The sequence below is a fragment of the Megascapheus bottae genome, chromosome 28 (genome assembly GCF_031878675.1).
Source record: "Megascapheus bottae isolate mThoBot1 chromosome 28, mThoBot2.hap1, whole genome shotgun sequence".
Lineage (NCBI taxonomy): Eukaryota > Metazoa > Chordata > Mammalia > Rodentia > Geomyidae > Megascapheus > Megascapheus bottae.
In genome coordinates, this window is record NC_143536.1 from 7,501,287 (window position 1) to 7,515,928 (window position 14,642).

At 44.4% G+C, this 14,642-nt stretch overlaps 1 long non-coding RNA gene across 2 annotated transcripts; it reads right to left on the bottom strand.

Moving 5' to 3' along the window:
* Positions 1–395: 395 nt before the first annotated feature.
* LOC150045078 (uncharacterized) lies at positions 396–5,881 on the bottom strand. 2 transcript variants are annotated; one of them, XR_016532962.1, is made up of 3 exons: positions 5,782–5,881; positions 2,760–2,991; positions 396–520 (listed from the first exon to the last, which is right to left on the bottom strand). It is a non-coding gene; the product is annotated as an uncharacterized LOC150045078 (long non-coding RNA). The 2 variants fall into 2 exon arrangements; XR_016532961.1 differs by having other exon boundaries at positions 2,640–2,991.
* Positions 5,882–14,642: the final 8,761 nt, after the last annotated feature.

Consider the following 14,642-nt stretch of genomic DNA (forward strand, 5'->3'; position numbering starts at 1 on the left):
CACAGAGGGGAAATGCAAATTATCCCCATTTAATTTATGCATGCTCTCTGTAGAGGTTAAAAAGCAACACTGCATCTTATTCATAGGTCTATGTGAGTCAAGAACAAAATTGCATTTGAAAAATTCTGATTATATCTATTACACTTTACTGAGGCCTGGGCCAAAAGGAGTGTTAAGTATATAAAGAAGAGTCTAGCTAGGTGCTGGTGGCTCATGACTGTAATCCTACCTATTCAAGACGCTGAGATCTGAGGATGGCAGTTCAAAGCCAGCCCAGGCAAGAAGTCCGTGAGACTCTTATTTTCAATTAACCACCAGGGTCAGTGCCCAGGCCCTGAGCTTAAGCCCCATAATCAACAAAAAATAAAAACAAAAAATGAGTCTAGAAGCCTGTGACCTCACAATGGGTCTATTTATCTTATTTAGCTCTTATTCCTTGTTCCTTCAATAGTGTAGTAGTTGCTCAATAAGTATGGTGTGTGATGTTGGATTCAAACAGCGTCATCTCCATCAATGGATTCTAAAGCAAGATGAAGAGCCGTGACCGAGTAAATTCTGATTATCTGTTGGATTTGCTTTCTCTCCCTCTGAATTGTGAACATCTATTTGTGTGCTGGTGTCAGTACTCATTTGTGTAAATACTGGTTGCTCTAGCCAAATACTCACAGATTTGTGGGGGTTGGGGAGGTCGAGGGTGGCTTAAATTGTTTTCTCACGGATTCAGGGGTTTACAGTATTGATCTCTTCTTGGGTCTTTTTCCTTCCCTTACCAATGGCGTCTTCTCAAGGTGGGTTCACCCATCATTGTGCAGTGAATGCCTGCATCTGGGGCCCCTTTTGGTGTCCGAATCCCCATCCTATAAGGATTCATAGTGGTCAGAGTCCCCTGGAAAACATGATTGTAACTTCACAAGGGACCTTCACTTTGAGGTCCCTGTCTCAGTTGATATGTGAATTGGCGGGGTGTTTTAGTTTGATCTTTATCTTGCTGTCACAGAGTCTCACAGTCTGGGCCATGTATAAAGAAATGACATTTATGGCGCTCATGTTTGGAAAGCTGGGAAACACAGGCTGTGGTGCTGGTGAGGTTGGTGTCTGGTGAAGGCCTGGTGGCTCGCTGCAACCTTTCAAGGGCATCATGTGGCAGGGGCAAAGCAGACATCCGATTTGGCTCTTATAAAGCTATGGGCAAAACAAGACTCTGGCCTTGCAGGAGTGTCTGTCTGGCATGTGTCTGTAGGTTTTTTTAAGTTCCCGCACAAGTTGAAGGGGACAGATACCCAGATGGGGGCAAGATACAACACAATCCAAACAGTATCCTTGTCTTTCTCATTCATTTTTGTATCTCCAGAACTTCTAAGAAGGTCTGAAATCATGTTGGTTATATAGATTTCATAAAAACAACAACAACAATAACATCTGCAACAAAAAAAGGAAAGAAGAAAGTACAGAGGGTAGATGGGTAGATGAACAGACGCTCATTTGGATAGACTCTGCGCCAAGTTGTAGTAACTTTTGGCTTTCCGAGAGGCGGGCATAAATAAAATGCAGATTTTCTAGCCTGATCCCCTAAACAGAGGATGGGATTTAAGAATCGAAGTGCAGAACCCTCAACATCCCTCACCCCAGCATCTCCTGAATTTAATAATCTGGTGATAACTGCTTGAAAATGTAATGTACTCTTTCGACTATCTATCTATCTATCTATCTCTGCAAACAACTTTCTGATGACTTTCTCTCCATTCAACTCAGAAGAGTTTTATTTTTTTTCAGAACAACTCCTATTTTCATTGATTTAGATATGTTTGGAGACAATATGGGGTTCTGATTTCCCTTCTGTACTCCTTCCTGTCCCTTCTCCTCTTCCTCTGCCTCTTCTCTTTCTCCTTTCCCACAGCTACTATATGATGAACCTGCCTCTGTGTCAAGAGCCTTAGAAATATTGTTCCATTCAATTCTTACAACTTTCTGGGGATACAAATATCCTTCTTGATTTATGCAGAGGCCGAGGCAGTGGTAGAGCTTGAACTCAGCACCCAAGCATTGTCTCTGAGCTCCTTTTTCCTCAAGGCTTCCGCTCCACCACTTTGAGCCACTTCTGGTTTTCTGGTGGTTCACTGGAGCTAAGAGTCTCACACATGTTCCTGCCCAGGCTGACTCTGAACCACAATCCTCAGGTCTCTGCCTCCTGAGTAGCTAGGATTGCAGGCCTGAGCCACTTGTGCCTGGCTTATGTTCTTTCTGTGGCATAAAGGCCCCATGGGCTCCCAGCCTCACTAGATTAGGGACCAGTAGTTTTGTCTAGTAAAGGAGCCACTCATCACAGGTCATTATTTATATTTAAATTAATGCAAATAAAATCCAATGGTGAGGGGAGGAAAAGACTAGCTCCCGGGTCATACCAACAATATTGCATCTGATTGGTGATTAAAATATGAAACAGGGCAGACAGTATATTTCCATCATCACTAAATGTCCTACTGGGAAGTTCTACTGAGAGCCAGACTTGGGACCTACCTCTTTTGTATGTGTCGCTCCCTCCCTACTCTGCCTATTGCACATCTCCTATAAGACACTGCTCTCTAGGGAAAATCTTTGTTAATGACATATTAGTTCCTCTAACAAACAGAGAAAAATACCTGGATCTCCTATGTGTTTGTGAGGGGAAGGCAGTGGATCATTCCACTTCTCCCTCTTGATAAAATGTGGACGTTATTACTAGAGGCTCTGTGGACCTCTGATCCACTCAGCAAACTCACTCTTGGATGGCATTTCAGAACAGACAAGAGGTGAAGCCAGGCGCTGGAAGAGCGTTGGGCAGGATCCTGCAGCCAGCACCCTGCACCTGGAACCCCTCCTGACACTCGTGCTCTGCTCTTTAGCACCTTAGTTCAAGTTAGTCCTCAGCTCAGCGATGGGGAAGAAAACTTGCTGAGGATTTCCCGTCCGTGTCAATGAGTAAAGAGTTCTCCAAGGGAACTCAAATGCAACCTATGGGAGGAGACAAAAGGTTGACGTTAATAATGACTGGAAAATTCCAGAGTTTACTAAGCTTTTGATGTTTTTTTTAAAGTAGTTGATGAGCAAGTGTTGAAATTGGACCATTTACCAGACACAGAGGAACAGTGCGAGTCGTTATCAGCCAAGAAGTAATTAGAAAAGGCTAGGATGTGCCGGGGCTCCGGCAGGGTTGGCAGTGGGTAAGGCATGGGCACAGAAGTGAATCTGCCACATGGGGTTCTGTGATTCAGGACCTGGGTGGGTACAGGAGCCAGGATCTCAGGACGGAGAAGAAGAAATGCCAAGGGAAGATCTATCTTTGCAGAAAGTTTGGCTTCAGGACAGCCATGTGACATTCATCAAGTCTTAGAATGAGCCATGGAGAGGACAGGGAACTTTTTCTAAGGTGACAGGAAAACAAACTGCAAAAGACACGGAAGAGTCCACGCAGGGAGAGCACAGTGGCAACTTTGTCACTGATAAAGACACCTTTCTGAGGAGACAGCTTGTTGGTGCACCTGGGGGTTGAATGTATTCTCCAGCTTCAGGCAGATGAGGAACAAAGCCCAGAATGTGCATCTTTGTTTTTTACTCAAGCAGGCAGATCTCAAGGGCAGGGGAGGAGTGGCACCAAATCCATTCAGTCCCAGCTGGACCTGTAAGGTGAGAGCAAGAGGCCAGGAGTGTTCCTGAACTAGAGGTCCCCCTATAGGGAAGCATGGGAAGTGCAGAAGAAATGTTCCTCTTTGTTCCACTGCCCTTTATCACCCATCCCAGACTGTCTCAAGAAATGGCATGTTTGAAGGATACGAAGAATTTGGAACTGTTGTCCGATAGAATCTGAGGCCATTTTAAAGCAGCCCATAGATTCTCCCACCCCTCTTCATTACTAAACTTTTACATGTGTGAACTTTCACCCTCACTGTTTCTGTTTACAGGAGGCTGAGAGCTGAGGATCACAGTTTGAAGCCAGCTCAGGCAGGAAAGTCGAGGAGTCGCTAATCTCCAATAAAATTCTTAGAAAAAAAACCCAGAAGTAGTGCTGTGGCTCAAGTAGTAGAGTGCTAGCCTTGAACACAAAGATGCTCAGGGACAGCACCCTGGTTCTGGGTTCAAGTCCAGGGCCAGCAAATTAAAAAAAAAATGAGATATTCAGCTGGTTTCCAGTGGCTCACACTTGTAATCCTAGCTACTCAGCAAGCTGAGATCTGAGGATGATGGTTTGAGGCCAACCCTGGCAGAAAAGTCTCCATGAGACTGTTATCTCCAATTAACCACTCAAAAACTAGAAATGGAGCTGTGACTCAAAGTGGTAGAGCACTAGTCTTGAGCAGAGGTGCTCAGGGACAACGCCCAGGCCCTGAGTTCAAGCGCCACCACTGACAAATAGACATTCCAATGATCTGATAACTTCTCTCTCAAGTCCCAGCTTGACTATAGCTTTACCTTCAGAGACTCATTGTACCCCACATTCAATATAGATGCCATGCAAGATGCTTAACCACTGTCTGGGTAAATGAGGATGCAATGTGTTTGCTATCTACTACTGTTTTAAAATTATCTTCTTAAGACAATGTATTCATGATTTTTTTCCATTTCTGTGCGTCGGGAATCTGAGCAAGGTGTAGCTATAGCCTCCAGCACTCAATGCCTCTCCAAGCTTGGGAAGAGTCTATGTCCAAGGTCACTGGGTCACATGGTGGTTGGCAAGGTGCAGGTCCTGGAGGGTTTTTGGACTGAAACCTCCGTTCCTGGGGAGCTGCTGGCCAGAGCCGTTCCTTGATTCATAACCATCCGGACGTCTCGGGAGAGCATTTTGTGACTGGAGAGGGTGCCTTCCAGGGGAAGCGAGAGAAAGGGCTGGGCAGAGGGCCAGCTACACAGAGTGGAGCCAAACGGGAGTCAGGCATGGAAGCAGTGCATTGTTCCCTTTGCCGGTTTCTGTTCATTAGAAGCAAGCTACAGAGTGCAGCCTGCACCAAGGGGAGACTGACAAACACACACACACACACACAAGGCTGTAAACATGGAGCACAGGGGTTACAGGGACCATGCAACAGCTACCAGCATGGAATGGGGCGGCCAAAGAAGAAGAGGAAATATTAAAGGGAAAAGGTGAGGAGAGGATGAGGAAGGAAGGAAGGAAGGAAGGAAGGAAGGAAGGAAGGAAGGAAGGAAGGAAGGAAGGAAGGAAGGAAGGGAAGGAAGGAGACAAAAGAAGAGAGTAGAAACTGGGTGCTTACCGTGCTCACATCCGTCATCCTAGCTACTCAGGAGGCTGAGATCTGAGGATCGAGGTTCAAAGCCAGTCCAGGCAGGAAAGTCCATGAGACTCATGTCCAATGAACCACCAGAAAACCAGAAGCAGAGCTGTGGCTCAAAATGGCAGAGAGCTAGCCTTGAGCAGAAGAGCTCAGGAACAGCACCCAGGTCCTGAGTTCAAGCCCCACAACTACCACCACCACCACCACCACCGACGACAATAACAACAAAGAGAGAGGAACAAGGAACAGGCTGAGAAAAGGGAAAGGGACTCAAAAACCTGTTTTGGCCAGATTATTTGTTTTGTACTTAGTTGTATTAGTCATACTTGTAATGTAGAAAAATGATTAGAAATAAGTCAATTTGTTGTTGGACAACAGCAAATGACAATTAGAATTACTAGCGGGAGACCTATTAATAAAGGGGAGACACACTGGTGTCTCACACTGGTAATCCTAGCTACTTGAGGGGCAAAATTGCTTCTGTCTGGGAGATGGAAGAATTTAGAAATGTTTAAACCTTCCTCTGGGTGGCCTCTTCCCCTGTCTGTCTCTTCATGACTATGGACAATGACAGATGACAATAGGGATGTAAAAGTGGACAGATGTGTCCAGCTAGCCAGAGGAGGGCACAAACTGTGGGGGGGCAACAGGAGGCAAAGAGCTGACCTCACAATGGCCCCGGAGTCCTGCTCAATGGAGCAGCTGAGCTTTAAGGAACTGTCTTCCCAACTCCTTAGTTGCGAATGAATGAAGCCAAGGCCAGAGCAAGTTCCCAAATCTGTTTGGGTCAAGGCCTGGCAGGTCTCATTCAGGGGGAGGAGTCAAACATGACTACCAAAGGCAAGAGTGACCTTGAAGGTTGGTGGCTGATGTGAGCGAATGAGGGAGGGGAAGGGTTGTCAGCCCCCAGCAAATTAAGATCCTAAGCAGCAATTGTGAGGCTGCCTCTTAAGGTGAGAAGCAGAGAAAGTTTTCTCACTTAAAGAAAAATCTTCTGTTCCCTCAACTCCCACTTTGACCTTTATTTATTTAGTTAGTTTTGTTGTGCCACTGAAATGTCTTTTCCCAGGCCTGTCTTATTACTCTGTCCTTGTTTTCCTTTTACTTCAACCAGTACTGGCTTTAGATTCTCCCTGGTGCTGCTTTTTATTCTCTTTCTTCTTTTGTTTTTATAAAGCCGAGATTTCACACCTTTGAATTTCTAGTACCACCTTGATTTTCATGTTGAGATTTCATGTTGAGATCTTGGGAGAGACACAGATGTAGAGATATGAGGATATTTCAACACAGAGGTGGCCTGACACACCCTTTTTCCGATTGCTTTGATTTTGAGGGGAATTGAGGATTTATTTTTATTTTTTCCTCCAAATTAGTAATCTGACAACTGTAATCCCACCTATCAGGAGGCTGAGACCAGAGAATTATAATTCAAAGCCAGCCTGGTCGAGACTCCATGAGATTCTTCTTCCAGTTAGCCACCAAAAAGTCTGAAGTACTCAGGCCCTGAGTTCAAGCCTCAAGACCAGCAAACACACCACACACACATACACACACACACACTTTTAAAATTACTCTGTAAATGACATGATTTCTTTTTATTTTGGTCTTTTTTTTTTTCCAGTCTCAGGTCTGGGCACTGTCCTTGGGCTTTCTCAAGGGTAGAGCTCTACCACTTGATCTATAGCACCATGTCTTTTCTATGGATGTGGTACTGAGGAATTGAACCTGGGTCTTCGTGCATGCTAGGTAAACACTCTACCACTAGGCCAAACTCCTGATTGGTCTTTCGTTTTTGGTCCTGAGAATTGAAGCTAGGACATTTACTTGCTAGGCAAGTGCTTTGCCACTTAGCTACATTCCAGTCCATTTTTTGTTTTGTTTTGTTTTCCAACTTCAGAAACAGAAGGGAAAGGCTAGGCTTTAAGTTGGTTACTGTTAGCTTTATGGGACACTTATCTCCAACGACCCTAATCTGTTTGATTGACTGATTCTCATGTGAATGAAGCTTTATGCTGAGCCTGGTAGTTCAGGGCCAGGTAATATATTCATCAAGGAAATATCAGGCTCCTCTTATTTGTCAAATCCCATAACAAATGCCAGACATATGGAGATGAAGAAGGCATGGTGTCTGATGTAAAGAAAGTCACATAAACTACACCAGTATGGAACTTCAGAGCCTTGTGGAGTTTTCCAGGTTCAAGTGGATGCATGGCCCAGAGGAAAATGGAGAAAGCTTTGCAGGTGGAGGGAATGAAGGTTGAGGTCCAGGACCAACATGCCGTCTGTACACACCATTGAGTGAACATTAAGATCTCCATTTACCCTAAGGATAGGAGGATCAGGAGAGAAGAACCCTTTGCCAGAGAGCATACAAGGCTCTGTGGCCTGGGGTTTCAACCTAGCCCAGCCTGGCATTAAAGCATTTCTTGAGAAGTCCACAGTGATCCTTTTCCCTTCCCATCCTTCTCCACATCATTTTCTGTAAGCAAATGAGACAGGAGATGCAAGCTGGGTAAGAGGGTCACTAGAGAAGATTCAAGGCACTTTGTTAACTTTGAATTTTAGATACACAGTGAATCACCTTTTCAGTATGTTAGGCCCCTGTGATACTTTTCCTATGTGAATTTTTTTTTTTAAAAAAAATCAGAAACCTAACAGTTGTGGCTCATCTGACATTCAAATTTAACTGAGTGTTCTATCTTTTTATTTCCTACGTCTGTCTACCTTACCAAAAAGCCAACCTCTTTATTTGCAGGCACATCCCAAGGAGAATTTTCAGCACTTAAGAAATGATTGGGATAATAAAGGATTTTTCTGCCGGGAGTTTGGCCTAGTGGTTAAAGTGCTTGCCTAGCATGCAAGAAGACCCGGGTTCGATTCCTCGGTACCATATACATAGAAAAAAGCTGGAAGAGGTGCTGAGGCTCAAGTGGTAGAGCTCTAGCCTTGAGAAAACCCAAGGACAGTGCTCAGGTCTGAGCTCAAGCCCAGGACTGGCAAAAAAATTAAAAAATAAATAAATAAAGGATTTTTCTGTTTTAATCTTCCAAGAAAACCCATTTCAATGAAGCAAGGTGGATTTAGGTTAGCATTCTCTCCCAATCTTTCTAAGCAGTCTGTTTTGTTCATGAACAGGACTTCTTCTTTGGAGAACGTTATGCCATAGTCTGCTTTCAAATGTGGTAATGTCTCTGGTGGGTGTGGAGGGGAGGTGGGGAGAAGAGAGAAAAGCAGAGGAACACAAGGGTCTCAGATGGTCCCAATTGGAAGATTCCAGAATCCTGCATGAACTTTTCCAGCCTTCTCTCAAGCCCCCTCCTCCCTTGATCTCCCTACCACATAAGTAGATCCAGCAATGCCTTCCACCCTTCTCTCTGCCTGGCACTGCAGAGCCTCACCCAGGCGAGCTGGGAGAAGGCACACTTTACAGCTCTCCGCAGAGACAAGGGCGTTCTGCTTTTTTTTCTTTCTTTCTTTCTTTCTTTCTCCCTATTCCTCTGGCATTTGACAAACCAGAGAGTTGTTAAATCACAGAGAGTATCCTGAAGTGGGCTTTCTACCCAGTGTTATCACAAAAGGGATCAATTTGAGGTTGCCTTTGAAGAAACGAAGAAATGACTTTTGCACATGACCCCCTCCCCTTTTTCGTGGATATGTTCTGTTCCAGCAGCTTTAATGAAGAAATGACAGCAAGAGAAATGCCTGGAGAAAACAAAGCAAGTTTCCTGTTGGTTCACCATACACGATTCAACCTTTTGGATGAATGAAGCCTATGTCTTTGGGTATTTGGTTTGTTTCTCTGCTTTTTTTTTTAAACTTCTTTTTTGGCATAGTCTTTTTTCCATGAATCATCTAAATTTTACTTTTTTTTTGCCGTGTGTCTTTTTGGGATTTCCTGACAATTTATGCTAATTTTAGCTGTGCTTGAGTGGGGAGAATGAAGTCAGGAGTGTTACCTGTGATCTCTCACCTCAGCCTTTCAATAAATCCACCAGGAAATGACTGTCCACTCCATTCTACAGATGAGAAAACTGGGAGGTTTGGGCTAGATGATGTGAGGTGAAGGTTTGTTGGGAGTTGTGGCCTTTTGGAAAGAGTTAGGATAAGGAGGAGTTTGATACCCAGTGAGAGACTTTCCTCTTAGGAATTACTCAGTCTTATTCTAATATGACACTAAAGCTGCTGTTGTAAGATAGGTAATTTTTTTCTTCTTCCCCTCTCTGTCTCTCTCTGTCTCTGTCTCTGTCTCTGTCTCTGTCTCTCTCTCTCTCTCTCTCTCTCTCTCTCTCTCTCTCTCTCTCTCTCTCTCTGTATTTTTCTATTGGTTGTGGAGCTTGAACTCTGCGCCTTGGCACTGTCCTTGAGCTCTTCAGCTCAAGACTATCGCTCTACTACTTGAGCCACAGCACTGATTCCAGTTTTCTAGTGGTTAATTGAAGATAAGAGTCTCATGGACTTTAGTGTCCGGGCTGGCTTTGAACTGTGATCCTCAGATCTCAGCCTCCTGAGTAACTAGGATTACAGACGTGAGCCACTGGCACCTGGTTCCTTTCTCTTCTTTACAGGATGATCAAGAACAAGTAAAAATTGTCCCAGGTAACATGCTCATCAGAAAATAGGTGCCAGGTTATTTATTTATTTATTATTATTATCTTGGCAAGGCAAGCTTTACTTCTGCAGAAGGGGCCATTAGCCAGAAATCTGGCAGGCAAGCACGCTCAAAGTATGCCGGCTGCTCCCTACCTCTCACATAGCTGGTATATATTGGGTTCTTGACTGCCAGCTCCCCCTCTTCCTCTCGTCCTGTGTCTGCTTGCTCTTTTCCCCTTGAGCCCCCCGTCCCACCCCCTTCTGACTATTCCATCCCCTTTTCTGAGGAGGCGTGCTTAATATCTGAGAGGGTGAGAATAGGAGCTTTGGTGATGACGTACTGGCAGGAATGGCAGTGATTTGGGGCAGCTGTGGGGTGTGGGGTGGGAGGGAAACGATATGGGGGAGCTCTGCAGGGCTGCATTTCCGAGAAAGTGCACTGGATCCTGGCAGAGCTCTGAAGGATGGGGAAGAATTAATTCGATGAGGTGTGGGTGGTAGCAGGGAGAAACCACAGATCTATTCCCTCCAAGCACCTGAGGGAAACAAGATGTTTTCATTTCGTTCCTGCTCCTCCCCGGACTTTCTTCTTCCATCCTTTTTCTGCTCAACCAGCCTCTGTGGCTTAAAAATGGTAGAGATTTGAGTGGACTGATTGTTCCCTCAGCTCAGGATTAGAAAAAGAAACGACAGGAAATAGTTGAAATAAAAGAAAAAAATAGCCTGGTGCCACCCCTGTAATCTCAGCTGATACTCAAGAGGCTGAGAGCTGAGTATGGCAGTTGAAAGCCAGCCAGAGTAGAAAAGTCCCCATGAGGCTCTTATCTGCAACGAACCACTACAAGTGGAGTTGTGACTCAAGTGGTAGAGCGCCAGCCTTGAGCACGAAGAGGCTCAGGGCCCGAGTTCAAGCCCCACAACTGACAAAAAGAAGAAAGCAAGCAAGCAAGCAAGCAAGCAAGCAAGCAAGCAAGCAAGAAAGAAAGAAAGAGAAAGAAAAGCATGAAGAAAACATAGATATTCATTTAAAAAAAAAAAATCTTCAGAGCCAGAAGTTGTAGTAGAGCTGAAGGGAGAAATATGTTATGCCTGTGGAATCTTGGATGTGATGGGAACGGGGGTGGGGTTGGGGAAGGACATTAACTTTATCTATAGATATTCAGATTCCCCATTTGTATCCATTAAACTCTACATACCTGCAGGCATCTTTTATCATGTGATATTGTGGGCTGCCAAGCTGAAACCCCTTGAATTAGGAATCTGAGTGGTTCAAGTTCAATGACGAGAAGAATCCTGTCCTTTCATTCATTAAAAGTAACCTCGTCCCACTGGAAGCAAGTGGCATCACACTTAGCTACTCAGGAGGCAGAGATCTGAGGATCCTGGTTCAGAACTAGTTCAGTCAGGAAAGTCTTTGAGAGTCTCATCTCCAACTAACCATCAAAAAGCTGGAAGTGGAGGTTGTGGCTCAAGTGGCAGAGCACATGCATGGAGTGAGAAAGTGGAGGATCAATTCTCTGACAGTGAGTTCAAGCCCCAGTACTAGCACATGCATGCAAGCATACACACACACACACACACACACACACACACACACACACACACCACCACCACCACCACCACCACCACCATTTTCAAATTCTATAAAATTAGTTCAAATTCTGTAACACGATTATTATAACCCTCTGTGGTGCCAAAGGGAAGCGGCTTGGCAAATGCACTGCAGACATTCTGACATTCTCACCTCCAATATATCACGATCCTTCTTTTTATCACAGTCATACAAAGAGGAACCATTAAATGCTCCACACATTATTCTGAGCTTTTGAGTTGTCAGAGAGCTTGCCCTTCCTGTAAGGAAAACTAAGTTTCTAGGAGGAAAAAATAATGCACTAACAACTGTGGTCACATCACAACACGGACGATCGATTTGTTTGGTAATTATTTCTGCAATATCCAATCCAGACTTGAGGCAGTGGAGAGAGAAAGCTGGCTCCAACACAGAGGATCAGGACTTAGTAACTCTGCCTCCCTCACCCCTACCTCTCTCCCTGCCCCATCTGCCGTACAAACAAGCCTTAGTTTCTTAGATTTCTCTTCCTTGTCTTCTTTTCTTCCTCCACACCAAAGGTCAGTTGCCTTTGTCTTCTGCTTCAAAGCCTTCGGGAGAGAATTCTGTACATTTTTTTCGGTAGGAAAGAAATGATAGACAAGACAAAGGGAACCAAATTCAGAGTCACTGCTCAGCTTTAAAAGCAGAAAACACTTGAGGCAGTACACATACACACACACACACACACACACACACAAAGAATTGAGCTGTGACAGTCAGAAGATTTTAGATGGAAAACACACACACACACACACACACACACACACAATAAACAAAAAAATCTCTAGGCTCTTCTAGGCAAGTTCATCTTCCTGTTTATAGGAATGCAGATTTGACCACCCACATTCAAACATTGAACAAATAGTACAATAGACAAGATAACAAGGGCCTGAAAGGCAAGTGTCTGACTACTGTGTTGGCGTTTCCTACCTTAATGTGTATATACCTAACACATATTTTTTTATTCCCAAGGGACTTAGGCTGAATACCTGTGAGTGAAGAGACTGTTGAGTTAGATGACATAAATACTATTTCCATCCTTGGAGTAGACAGACAGACAGATAAATAGGATAAAAGATAGATGATAGATACATACATAGATTATTCTGCCATAAAGAATGAAATTATATCATTTGTAGTATAACGGATAGAACTAGAGAGCTAACACCATGGTACACAAAATAAGCCAGCATGGAAAAGTCAAAGTCTAGTCCTTAAAATATGAATGATAAGACCCAGGTGCTAGTGGCTCACATCTGTAATCCTAGCTACTCAGGAGACTGAGATTTGAAGATTGCAGTTGGAAGCCAGCCTGGGCAAGAAAGCTTGTGAGACTCTTATCTCCAATAAACTACGCAGAAAAAGCTGGAAGTGATAGAAAAAGCTCAAGTGATAGAGTGCTAGCTCTGAGCAAAAGAAGCCCAGAGACAGCACCTAGGCCCTGAGTTCAAGCCTCAGTACTGGCACAAAATAAAATAAGTGGCTACTTAAGGCTCGTGAGATATATTGAAAGTCAGATTACTCAGAAATACAGATAATTTAAAAGTACCCAAAGGGAAGAACGACGTCCAGATAAAGAAGCCTATAGATACTGGTGGCAATTCTATCTGTCTGTCTATCTATCTATCTATCTATCTATCTATCTATCTATCTATCTATCTATCTAATAGAATGATAACTCCAACCACTATAAAGGATGGCTCTCTCTTGAAGAAGTCTGTATGGCAGTATTCCGAGGCTGGGTCCAAGGAATTGCTACGATGAATTTGTGTAGATGAGGAAAGGCTATGTATGAATTCATTCACTAATACATTGAGAGGTCATCACTAGCAGAATGGCTTCTAACAGGGGCATTAGAGCAATATTACCCTAAAGGGAATGAGATGCATATAGACCATTCTATATTGTGATTAAATTGTTTTGTTTTTTAAAGATGGTGCAATTAGCTCTAGTGGCACTGGAGAAGGCAGGCCTGAAGGCTGAGTCACCGTGAGAAGATGGCAGAGGAGAGCAAACTTTAGTGTCCAGAAGACGAAGAATGCTGGGGACTCTCTTCGGGGAAGGGACCTGGTCTTATCTATCCTTGGACTCTTCCTACTTGACCAAGACCAAGTACCAATCAGTCATGAGTGATTACTGACTGGAACATGGTCTGCCTTAAGACACAAACAGGTGGTGATTCAAATAACATCAGCCACAATGGCTCCCACTTGCTAGACCCTTGCCCCAACCTGAGCTAAGTCCTGCACAAGTACTAGTTACTTGGTTCTCACAACACTCTCAGGGTGGGGGGTGTCTCGTGAGGCAGGCATTAGCGACTAACCCCCTATCATCAAGCTGAAAGTGTGTCTCTCCAGAGGCTGTGCTCTGAACTACACAAATAATAAGTGCTCTCCTAGCCAGGCGTTGGTGGCTCACAACTGTCATCCTAGCCACTCAGGAGGCTGAGATCTGAGGACTGTGGTTCTAAGTCAGTCTGGGAAGGAGAGTCCATGTGACTCATTTCCAATTAATCATAGAAAAAGCTGGAGGTGATTCTGTGGCTCACGTGGAGGAGCACTAACTCTGAGCAATAGGAGCACAGGGACAGTGCCTGAGCCCAGAATTTAAGCCCCAGGACCAGCAAAAATAAAGAAAATGGTTTTCCTTCAGTAAACGATGTTCCTGACACTGCTATGTAATAGGTAACTGGTACCTCCGTCAACCCTTTTCCTCCTTGCAGCTGGTCTGTTTAAACCTATAATATGTCATCTTTGCATCATCTGTACGTGAGTGATTGACAAATGAAAAGATGGGGGGGGGGCAATTCACTGCTTTGAGATTACACAACTTAAAACAAACAAACGACAGGATTTGAACCCAGGCAGTCTAACTCCTGAGCTCTGAGTTTATGAGGGGAATCTCTTAACTAAAAAAAAAAATAAATTCTTAAAAGAAAAAAACCACCTCATTTCTAAACAGACACCGATTCTCCGGTATCTGAGAGACACTGTCCTGGCCCACTGGGGCAGCAGTGGCTGTCCCCAGAGAGCCCACCAGCCCCCAAGCTCAAACCATGTTCCTGCCCCCTCCCCCGAATCAGCTGCCCATCCTAGACTTTGGCTTCTGCAGGTGGAAATAAGGATAGCTGCCTTTTCTGCCTCACCTGGCTGCTCTGGGGTGTGGGAAAGGCCATG